This window comes from Ylistrum balloti, unplaced genomic scaffold (genome assembly GCF_031769215.1).
Source record: "Ylistrum balloti isolate Yb309-2 unplaced genomic scaffold, AGI_CSIRO_Ybal_v1 Utg371996, whole genome shotgun sequence".
Classification (NCBI taxonomy): domain Eukaryota; kingdom Metazoa; phylum Mollusca; class Bivalvia; order Pectinida; family Pectinidae; genus Ylistrum; species Ylistrum balloti.
In genome coordinates, this window is record NW_026782972.1 from 6,786 (window position 1) to 18,235 (window position 11,450).

Sequence of the window (11,450 nt, forward strand, 5' to 3'; positions counted from 1 at the left end):
TTGAAGGAACAAAATGAAATTCATGGCTCACTTATAAAGGTCGCCGAGCATTCAGTGATAATACAATTTATTGATCCATTACTTCTATTCTATTGGAAAACGTTCTTCAAGGGGAAGTAAGTCTTGTCTGCTAGTGCATTCAATCCTACATCTGTACAAGTTGGAAGACTAACATGACAATAAATGACTTTTTTGCTTTTTTTCTTGTTGGATCACCAAATTTGACGGCAATGGGTACTTAATAAAATAATAAGTGGGTTTTTGTGTTGGATCTCTGTATAAACTGGGGTATTCAATGAAATAATTACTGGGTTTTTGAGTTGGATCTCTGTGTAGGCTTGGATATTAAGTGAAATACTTACTGGGTTTTTGTGTTGGATCTCTGTGTAAGCTGGGATATTTTGTGAAATACTGGGGTTTTTTGTGCTGGATCTCTGTCTCTTGTCTCTGTGTAAGCTGGGGAATTTTGTGAAAAACTTACCAGGTTTTTGTGTTGGATCTCTGTCTGTTGTCTCTGTGTAAGCTAGGGTATATTGTGAGATACTCACTGGGTTTTTTGTGTTGGATTTCTGTCTACGCTGGGGTATGGAAGCGGTTACAATGGACTTCATCACAATGATTCCGTACATTGTCTTCGTTACTCTTGTAAAATCTCTGTAATTGTACCAAATAGGATATAAAACATACTATGATAATATTTTTGAAAATTAGAATGTATCTGAACATCAAAAATCATCAATAGCAGAGCATGAGTAACTAACACCACATATGAACCCTCCTTAGCCATATACAACTTAAAGTGTCAATAGAGGACTTCACGATTTCTGTAGCATGAAGGTAACTGATGCAATTTTTGTCAGTGTTACAAATCTCCTCATTCCCATTTGAAATGAAAATGTGATGTATCCAAGATTTTCTTTAAATTGTAACGGTGACTATCATTCACCCTGGCATGCTTAAGCATGAACTCATTGACGGTATAAAGATACTTGACTAATAGCTGAAGTTTTATTAAAATCAGTTGAGAATTGAAGTTGCTAGAATGATGACGAAAAAGTGAACATGCATATGTTTGACGGATATGCTATATCCCCTTTACAGTCGTCTCAAGGTGATAACGATGAACAATTATAGATCTATCCGTGAGTTCTTTATCATTCTTTGGTTCAATCTTAGATCAACAGTATCGCAACTTATATATATCTGTCATATTTTACAAATAAATACGATTACATTAGCATATGTACACACTGATTATCAGATAAGTTTTTTTCATCAAAAGAACACTGATAAGGTATTTGTTTCATGTGTATCAAAATTTAAAAGAAATAAACTGGATTTTAGCTTCTTTGATAATCTTTGTTTCTAGATCTATTGTATAAACATATTAAATTTAAGCGTTGTTGGATCCCCGTTTTCTTTCAAAATTACACATCAATCTACAAAAACGTTACTATAGAACAGATGATAGGGTGGAAGTGGGTGGGTAAATTTTGCACAACAAATGCAAATCCACTCCACTAATTGAACTACGTATTGATACAATTAAAGATGGCTGCGTTATGAGAGGGGTCTCAGCATCCGCGCGAAAGTAACTGACCAATCAGATGACCGATGACCCTCTAATTCAAGGGACATAACTCTTAGTTATTTTTGGAAAGAAAATCAAGGGAAATAACTCGTATATCTATATATATCTTGTATAGTGTTTCCGATACATAAATTAAGCTAATGCCTTAGCTGCCTTTTATGTAAATGTAAATAGCTCCAAATGTAAGAACAGAGAGAGAGAGAGAGAGAGAGAGAGAGAGAGAGTCTTCAACTTTGTAGACGAATCAGTGAAGAATGTCAGTAAAACTTTTGTCTTAAAAACTTTTCCTTCCTTTTATACATGTGTGACAGGGAAAGGAGCGGGGATGTCAAATTGCCATCCATCTCGACTCAATATGCAAACAAAATGGAGACAAGGACCTATATGTTATTGCTGATATCATGTCTTCCTAGATAGACACACCAGGATTACAAACCACAAAATGAGGAACCGGATTTTAATTTTACATTAATGAATGTCATTGTCACACAGAAATATTTTAACTCGATTGTATTCTTTATTCTTAAGTTTTTTCTGGCAATTTATTACTTGTTCTCCCATTCCCCATAAAAGCTATACGCCATGATACTGTGTGTCAAAATTGACGACATCATCCATTGTGACATGGTTACGCTACATAAAGTGATGACGTAAGCCAATAAACGCGCGTGCTCTCACCAACTGATTGATTTATGCCATAATCAAATCCATATAGTTACAAACAAATTTATAGATCTAGAGATTCCGCTGATTGCTATCATCTGGCATTGATGTAGAATTTTGTAAACCCGTATTTCGACTAGAACGTGGAGCTAGAACCTAGTTAAAACTCTGTCTTTCTTAAAGTCATTCAGTTGCTCAAATGTTTTTATTTGTAATTCCTGAAATGAAAGTTCATATTTATTTATATTAAAGGCAAATAAATGTTTACGGTATATTTGACAGCCAAACGTTAATTAACGCCTAATATTCAACAAATCAGTCATTTTCGTGGATGTTTCAGTTCCGTTTATTTCGTTTGTATAGCATGAGTAGAATTCGTGAGTATGATTTATCTTCAAAATAAACTATCAATTAAAATGTACATTGAACAGCATCTGCTGAAATAGCCATACAATTAATTGACATTCTTCTACTTCAGATTTTTGGTCATACGATCTGGTTATATTGAATTTACGTCATGACTCAATGTAGTAGATCCACAGGCATGTTGATTTTACTATTACATCATATACTAAACTTATCAAAGTAGAAATACTAGTATTTTGACTGCTTGTTGATGGTTAAATTGTTTTAGAGGACCTTGCGGATGTGGCCAGTCTGGTGGTACAGAAGAGGGCCCAGATAAATGCTGATTTTGTTTGTGCTATATTATTTGTAAGTCAACAATATTTTGATTTATCAAACATTTCGTCTGATTGATTTGATTGTTTGATTGAAACGTTTAATTGCATATAAGTAGCAATAGGATTGGGGATGTGTTGTAAGCATTACAACTTGTATAAAGCCCTTCCCCAACATCAATACACACACATTATATTTACAAGGTGACAGTATGAAACAATTATAAACAAGTTTAGAGATAGAGAGAGCGGGAGGAGGAGACAAATAGAGACAGAGAGGGAGATGGGGAGGAGCTGCATGACACGTACTTTGTATGTTGAGAACACTTGTATACATGTAGATCATGCATCTGCTCTTTCTCCATGCAAGCCATACAGGTGATACACTGTCCATATGCCTTAATCACATCTTGCCAATGTTCATCCCTTCCCGATACTTAACCGTGATTCATTGACATAGTGAAAATATAGTTTTGAAAGAGGGTAACTTTTCTTAAATTTTTGCCACGAATATAACTTAAAAACGATACATAATCATAATTGAAAATAACAATCTGTCATTGTAGAAAATCACCTTCATTCTTTTCTGCGACTAAACCTGTACAATAATCCGAAAACCTAATCCCCCATTCCCTGTAAATGCTCAGAAGAACTAGTGCCGACATTCTTGTGTAGTCATTGTATTAAGTAGGTCTGACACGCTGACAGAGATATTCAATACTTCCCAAATCGAATTGATGTATCATGTGGATCACACGAGGCATTTTCATAGTTCCTCCTCTTCATCTTCCAGATTATAAGGCTCAGTTTTATCAGTATTTCTTTCACAAGGGCTGTTTTAACCACTGCAATATTTTCCCTGTTATTTTTTTTTAATTTTATTTCGGAACGATATTTACGCAAATGCTTTTTTCATGTGTGTATGTGTTGATACATCACCGCTTAAACGTGTGACAAATTTCATAAACGGAATGAAATATCATGAAAACATCATCAATGGCGACAAGAAGTAATGTTCACGAGTTTCTCAAAAATGGTTTCTAAATTGATACCGAGAGCTTATCAAAGTGGAGCTAAATATGATGGGGAAAAACGTGTAAATATTGACCTTTTTTCTCCCCCATCCTCCCATGACGTTTAATAAAGACATATTTCTTTGATTTCTATTGCGTGCTGATTACTAGATTGCAGGATTCATTTTCAGCGTCCGTAACTTTTACTTAATACAAGAATTACTATAATAAGGCTCAATCCGTTCCTCCGCCTTATACAAATGTACCAATATAAGCGTTTTCCTTTTTTGATCGAGATATCTTTAAAATACGGCTACCCACACGGTAAACACACACCACCTACGAAGTGTCCAAACGTCCGAAATACGTTTTTCCTACTCTGTCTTGATTCCAGCCTAAATTCGCTTGTGCTTCGATGACAGCTGCTCGAAGCTTGCCGCCATTTTGATGAAAATTTCATATGAATCTCTCAAAGCTGAATGTGCCATATAGACCATTACAAACGGACTGCGCCATGACGTGAGAGTAGTTTTAACATCTTCCAGCCAAGGCCAATATTTTGAGCAATTCTACAAAAACAATGTAGGCTGTTTCCATAAGTATTACATTGATCTTCTATCCTTCCCACGTAGTTTAAATCTGCTCCATGTTTCAGTAGAGCTTCTGTACACTTTCCAAGATGACTCCTCAGGGAAAGCTTTTGTTCTATTTGCACTTGATCAGAATATTTCCCAATGGTGTCAAACAAACAATGAACTGATGTAAGGCTTTAGACCCAGTAAAACGTCCAGACATTCTGGTCCAGCCATTTTAATGCAACCCCTACAGCATTTTTAATATCCTCTTCTGTTGGATCATGTGATAACAATAGCCGGAGAGCTGGTGGGGAATCGATCTCACAGGCCATGTTCACATAAGTATCTTTGGTACTTTTGGATTTGTGCCTAACTTTGCCGCCATAAAAATGATCAAGTATGGTACACATTCACCCAATATGTCCGTAATCTCCAGCTATGTCAAGGGGATATACTTCATCTTTTCCGTCTACTTTTGGTATTCTCATATTATTTCAACTCCATTGGGACGTTATCATGGTCCCGTTCTTGAATCAACATGGCAATAATGGTTTTGTGTCCGCGTCGAGCGCTTCAGTGAAGATATGGCACTGAAGGTGATTCGTGTGGAAGCTTGAAGTATCCTTGATGGAAAAAACAAACCCACTTCTTATTATTACATATTATAGCATGATGTAAAATGTCGAGGTCTTCGCTGTCAACATACCATTCTATTGCAGCTTTGGAAAACTTGGCGATCCCAGCTTTTAATACAGAAGCTTCATTGGTAGATTTAATTAAATTGACAATAGTTTTAACACCTTCTACCGGTTTCTCCATGATATAATTCAATGGCATAACTACAAGATTTGATCCATGGTACCCTTCTTCTTCATTCAATAAATCGTATCATTTCTCCAGTGTTTGTAAATAATTTGATCTGTTAGTCATTTACGAGCACGTCTGTCATATATGTTTCAACATGTGTCCAGCTTGATACACTAGCGAATTCTACACGATTTCCCTCATTTAAATGCCCAAAGTTAAACCCCGGAAAATGAGGTCACTGTACAGGTAACATGGCCTTCTGTGACTTTAAAATGCAGATGTACGGTAAAGCCAGTTTATCTATTTAAAAACGCATTGCAAAACGTTAGGCCTTATTGATTGATCTTTACAGACATGACCATGAAAGATTAACAACGGATAATTGCAAAGGTTTAGGCCTATGTCGATAAACTTTCAAGTTGGAACAATAATATAAGACAAAGTTGCGTGCCTAGTTTCCTGATCTTTATCTTTAAGGTGTTCGTTGTTATTGATTCTATTCGACTAACGCACTCAACGTTATCAAACATTCATATGACCTAAAGCTGAAATGAACTAACTTTTGAAGAAGCTATCATGTATAGGGTTTATAAAAGCCTAAATGTGTATACGACGTACATGTAATTTTTGCTGTGCACCTTCAAATTCTGTAAGTAAATATTTCCAGTGTACCCAGGTTGTTGTAGCCAAAATGAGATGTTATATGCCTCTCTGGTCACAAGTTATGATTTTGGATTATATACGTTTGGAATGCTTACGATATCTGTGTTATGCTTTGTGAGAATAACACCAGTAAAGCGCCTTTAATGTCGTAAGTAATAACCTAATTTTAAGTCTATAATCCATTGCCATGGTGTACATGTACAATAGAGAGAACTGGGTGACCTAACACATTCCGATCGCACGTGCATGACATTAAATTCTATAGACTGACCTCACGGCCACAACTACCCGAGTGTGTGTGTTTTCTATGGATAGTTTTGCTACTGGTGTCTAAACCCGTGTATACAAGTAATGTACAGAATATAAAGTAAAATATCGTACCCAGTTACTAGTTACTGAAAAAATGTGAAAGTTATCTTGCCTACAATATAAAGATAATACTCCATAGCTTTTCACTCATCTGGTAACAAACTATAATACTACAATTCTAAAGTATTGTAATGTTTGTAATAAAAAATATGTAGTAAGGCCGCTTAAAGCAGGAAACGGATACTTCACATTTGCGCCTGCGCAGTTTCACATAAAATGCCAGCCTCCATTGAACAACACATGACTCGCCGAATGTTGAAGGTAACAAATAGCAAAATTTAATGCAACACATATAGTCACAATGTCATATGTTATTATTAAAAATTCAACGAATACGAGATAATAAATTCGTTGTTCAAGAAAACCAAACAATCGTGAATCTTCATCATGATTTCTCATCTTTGCCGGAGTGTTTTTTTTTTTATTTTTTCCACATGTAGCTTCGAGGCGATCCAGTACAATACCAACAGTGCATTCGTTCTGAATTGTTTCTTTATTTGAAAAACTAAAAATCTACAATATGCATTATGTAAATGAATTAGATCACTACTAAAATTGATGTACATGTACGTACTATTCAATTATCTGAAAAACTACAGACAAAATTAGACCAGACCTGCACTCTTCAATTTTTTTCTTTTATTACATTTTTTGTGTTTAAAACATAGAATATGATAGAGAAATGTAAGCTAGTTGAAGGCAAGTTATGTTTAGTATGTTTGTTGGTTTCATGTTTATAGCTGTAAAGGAGACACCTATAAGTGGACTGAAGTACAATGAATTTCTCTTATTTTTTAATAATTGAAATGATTTGTAGTCGGATTAGTAGAATAGAGAATATATTCTCTATGGAAGTTGGAGAGAGAAGCTGGGGGTAAAGGGGAAATTTTGTTTTTGAAAAAAATAATCACATCGTCTGTATTGTCTTACATCACAATATCATTCATGTATTCATACATTTTTACATGCTGTCAACTGTCAATGGACCATATAATCTGTTCTTATATGTATGATATAAGCATTTTACTATGTATGTTAAAAATCATAGTTGTATATTTAGTTAATGGCTGAAGGTCTAAAGATTGGAAGTGTAGATTGTAGAGGGTTGTCCTCAGATCCAATAAAACGCAGGGATTTTTTTGACAAATGTAGGAAAAATTATGATATAACTTTCCTTATAGATACACATACTATTAAAAAAGTTGAAAACTTATGGAAAATAGAATGGGGATATGGGACCTGGTTTAGTTCATATGTATCAAACAGTAGAGGGGTAGCAATCTTGTTTAAAAATTCTTTCGGATTCTCTTTGTTGTCCAGGAAAGAAGATGCAAATGGTAATTTTTTGATGGTAAATATTCATTTAACCTCATGCGATAGGAACTTAACTCTAATAGCAGTGTATGGACCAATCAGCACATATGTAAACTTTGATCATCAACTCTTTCACCACCTTGAATTTTGTGCAAATACGTCAATCATTATAGGTGGGGATTGGAATGCACCACAGAATTATTGTAAAGATACTAAGAATTATACCAATAGAAATAATGTAATCAATCAAGGTAAAATTATAGATATTGTGGATTCTTTTGATCTTGTAGATATCTGGCGAGAGCAGGCTAAAGATGTAAATTTTTATACTTGGCATGGTCCAAATAGGAAACAAGCAAGACAAGACTATTTTCTGGTATCCTCTGATTTAATCTCTGCTGTAACAAAAAGTGACATAGGCATAAGCTATAGATCAGACCACAGTCCAATATCAATAGTGTTAGAATCTATTAAACAAAAAAAGGGGAAAGGGAAAATGGAAGTTCAATTATAGTTTGCTGAGAGATCCAGACTATATAGATTTAATAAAGGGATGTATAAATGAAGTAGTTAATCAATATGCAGAAAATCCTGAGGTAGAAAACAAAGATTTGTTGACATTTAGTATCAGTGACTCTTTATTATGAGAAACCATGAAATTTACTCTTAGGGGAAAAACTATTGCTTATACAGCACAGAAAAAATGAGAACGGGAAAGGGAAGAAAAACAGTTAGAAACCAGATTAGAAACACTACAAAAAGCAAAATATAGACAGCTAGAATTCATTGGAGAGGTAGAAAATGACCTAAAACTACTCTGGGAGAGGAAGATAAATGGTATTATTTTAAGGGCAAGATCAAGGTGGAAAGTAGAAGGTGAAAAAAGTTCCAAATATTTTTGTAATCTGGAGAAGAGACATTTTCAGGGAAAACTGATTCCGAAACTTATAAAACACAATGGACAAGAGATAATTGATTTAGAAGATATTATTCAAGAACAGAAACATTACTACGAAAAATTATTTGCAAAAAATACAGCAGAAGGAAGCCAGCATATTTTTTTTGATGATACAAATCCATTCATAAAAAAATGTCTGTCGCACAAATTGATGAATTATAAGGTAAATTAGAATACAGAGTGTCTCTTCTGAGTAAAAAGTATGAAGAACAATAAATCGCCTAGTATTGATGGATACACTGTAGAGTTCTATAAATTTTTCTGGCCAGATATTCATTATTTTTTTATACGGTCTTTAAACCAGGCACATATAGATGGTAAATTTTCAATTTCACAACGACGTGGTATAAATACATGTATCCCTAAGGAAGGAAAGTCTAAGTTGTATATGACAAATTGGAGGCCCATAACTCTTTTAAATGTAGATTATAAAATTGCATAAGCTACTCTTATTAGTGATACACAGAAAGGCTTTATAAAAGGTAGATATATAGGATAGTGCACTAGATTGGTTGCAGAAATAATAGAAAATACTGAAAAAAGTAATATTCCAGGACTTCTTTTATTGATCGACTTTGAAAAAGCTTTTGATTCTTTAGATTTTGTTTTTATTTCTCAATCTTGACATTTTTATGGTTTTGGGCCTTCAATTATTCAATGGATTAAAGCTCTGTATAAAAATAGTTCTTGTTGTATTTTAAACAATGGGCATTGTTCAGGATTTTTTGATGTACAGCGTTGGGCAAGGCAGGGCGACCGTTTGAGTCCCTATACATTTATTTTATGTGTAGAACTACTAAGTTAAGCTTTGAAAATTAATCCAGATATAAACGGCATTACTATTAACAACTCAGAATATTTAATAAACCAATTTGCAGATGATACATCTTTTACACTCTCAGATGATCCAGTGTCCCTTGAAACAACATTAAATATTTTGGAAGATTTTGGAAAAGTATCAGGACTTAAAATAAAATTTGAAAAAACAATTTGGATTGGGGCAAGACGGGGTTGTGGGTTGGAACTTTTACCTGAAAGAAATTTATCATGGAATCACCAAGGTATTTTTAAACTCCTTGGTATTAAAGATAATTTTAAAAAAATGAACATATTTGAAGATAACTACATTGACAAATTAAAAGCAGTTCAAAAATTATTGAAAGATTGGTCTTTTAGAAATTTATCTTACATTGGAAGAGTAGCAATCATTCGAACTCTAGCATTGCCTATTTTTATTCAGACATTAACTGTCCTTCCGGACCCACCTTCATATATTACAAATGAGCTACAAAAATGTTTTATTTTTGTTTTTTTTTTGTGGAATGGAAAGCCAGACAAAATAAAGAGAAATATTATGTGTGGTGACTATGGAAATGGGGGATTGTGTCTTCCACATGTTTTAAGCTTTCTGTCATTCTCTCAGGATGTCTTGGATAAAAAAAAATCATTGATCCCTTGAACCATTCAGCATGGAAAATACTACTCATAGATGAATTGGAGGGTGTTGGAGGTGGTGATATTTTTAAAATGACCAAAGTAGGATTAACAGAATTATCAAAGCATTTTAATACTTTCTGGAGAGAAATGTTTACCGCTTGGGCTTCTATACAAGGAAATGTGTCCCCCACAACCCCTGAAGAGGTGGTATCACAGCCTATCTTTTTAATAGTTTTATTAAAAGAGACCATAGATGGTTTTTTAATAAACATTGGTGTAAAAAGGGCATATTTTGTTGTTTCTGAGTTACTAGAAAACAAAATACTTATGTCTTATGATAATGTCTCTGTTAAGTATAACATTAATGTGAATTATTTAGATTACAATGGCGTTATTAATGCCATACCAAGAAATTGGAAAGCAATTCTGCAGAATGTAAATGTTGATACACCTACTGTTGATAAAGTAACAAAATATTTTTATCATATTCTTATTCATTTATTTTCTGAAAAGCCAATAAGTAGTCAAAGAAAATGGCAAGAAATTCTCACTACTGATATCCGTGAAGAAACTTGGGAACTGATTAATCTCATGCCAAGGAAGGTAACTGATGATACAAAACTTATAAACTTTCAGTATAAGATAATACACAATATATTGTATACTAATACAAATGTAAACTTACAGAAACTGAAAGATGTACTTTCTGTATAAATGAGAGGGAAACTATTAGTTACCTGTTCTGGGAATACAGTGTTGTCAAAACATTTTGGCTTTTGTTGATGGAAATGCTAGAAACCAAATACCAAATAACCTTACTTAGGCATCCAAAAATCTTTATTTTTGGTGTAACAGATGTAGATATGAAACATCGATATGAAATGATTTTTTTACTAATTCTCATGAGATACTTTATTTACTATTGTAAGTTGAAAAATACAGTACCTACAATATCTGAAGGGAAAAATACATTAACTTTTATAATGAAATAGAAGATATGGGAATATATGCATATACATATAAAAAAACAAGAAGAGATCAAAAACAAATGGATTTTTATCAATCAGTTATTAAGTTAAGATAATCTGCTGATTAAAATAAAAGTTATACAACTATACTTTAAGTTACCAACTTGACATACATATATATGCACATTTTTTTGTGTGAAAATATAGTATATTACGAAGTACATGTATATACAAATTTATATCATTATGTGTAAGATGTAAGTTCAATATACATATGTGTACCTCTAAAGTACCTCTATATACAAATTTATATATTATGTGTAATATTACAGTATCTATTAAAAAGTATGTGTATACAAATTTATAGTGTGTAAGTTGTATAGTACAGTATACTATTACAAAGTATGTGTGT

The 11,450-nt window shown here is 33.4% G+C and overlaps 1 pseudogene; it reads right to left on the reverse strand.

Annotated features, from left to right (window-relative positions):
• Positions 1–4,687: 4,687 nt before the first annotated feature.
• Positions 4,688–5,341, reverse strand: LOC132564117 (uncharacterized; annotated as a pseudogene).
• Positions 5,342–11,450: the final 6,109 nt, after the last annotated feature.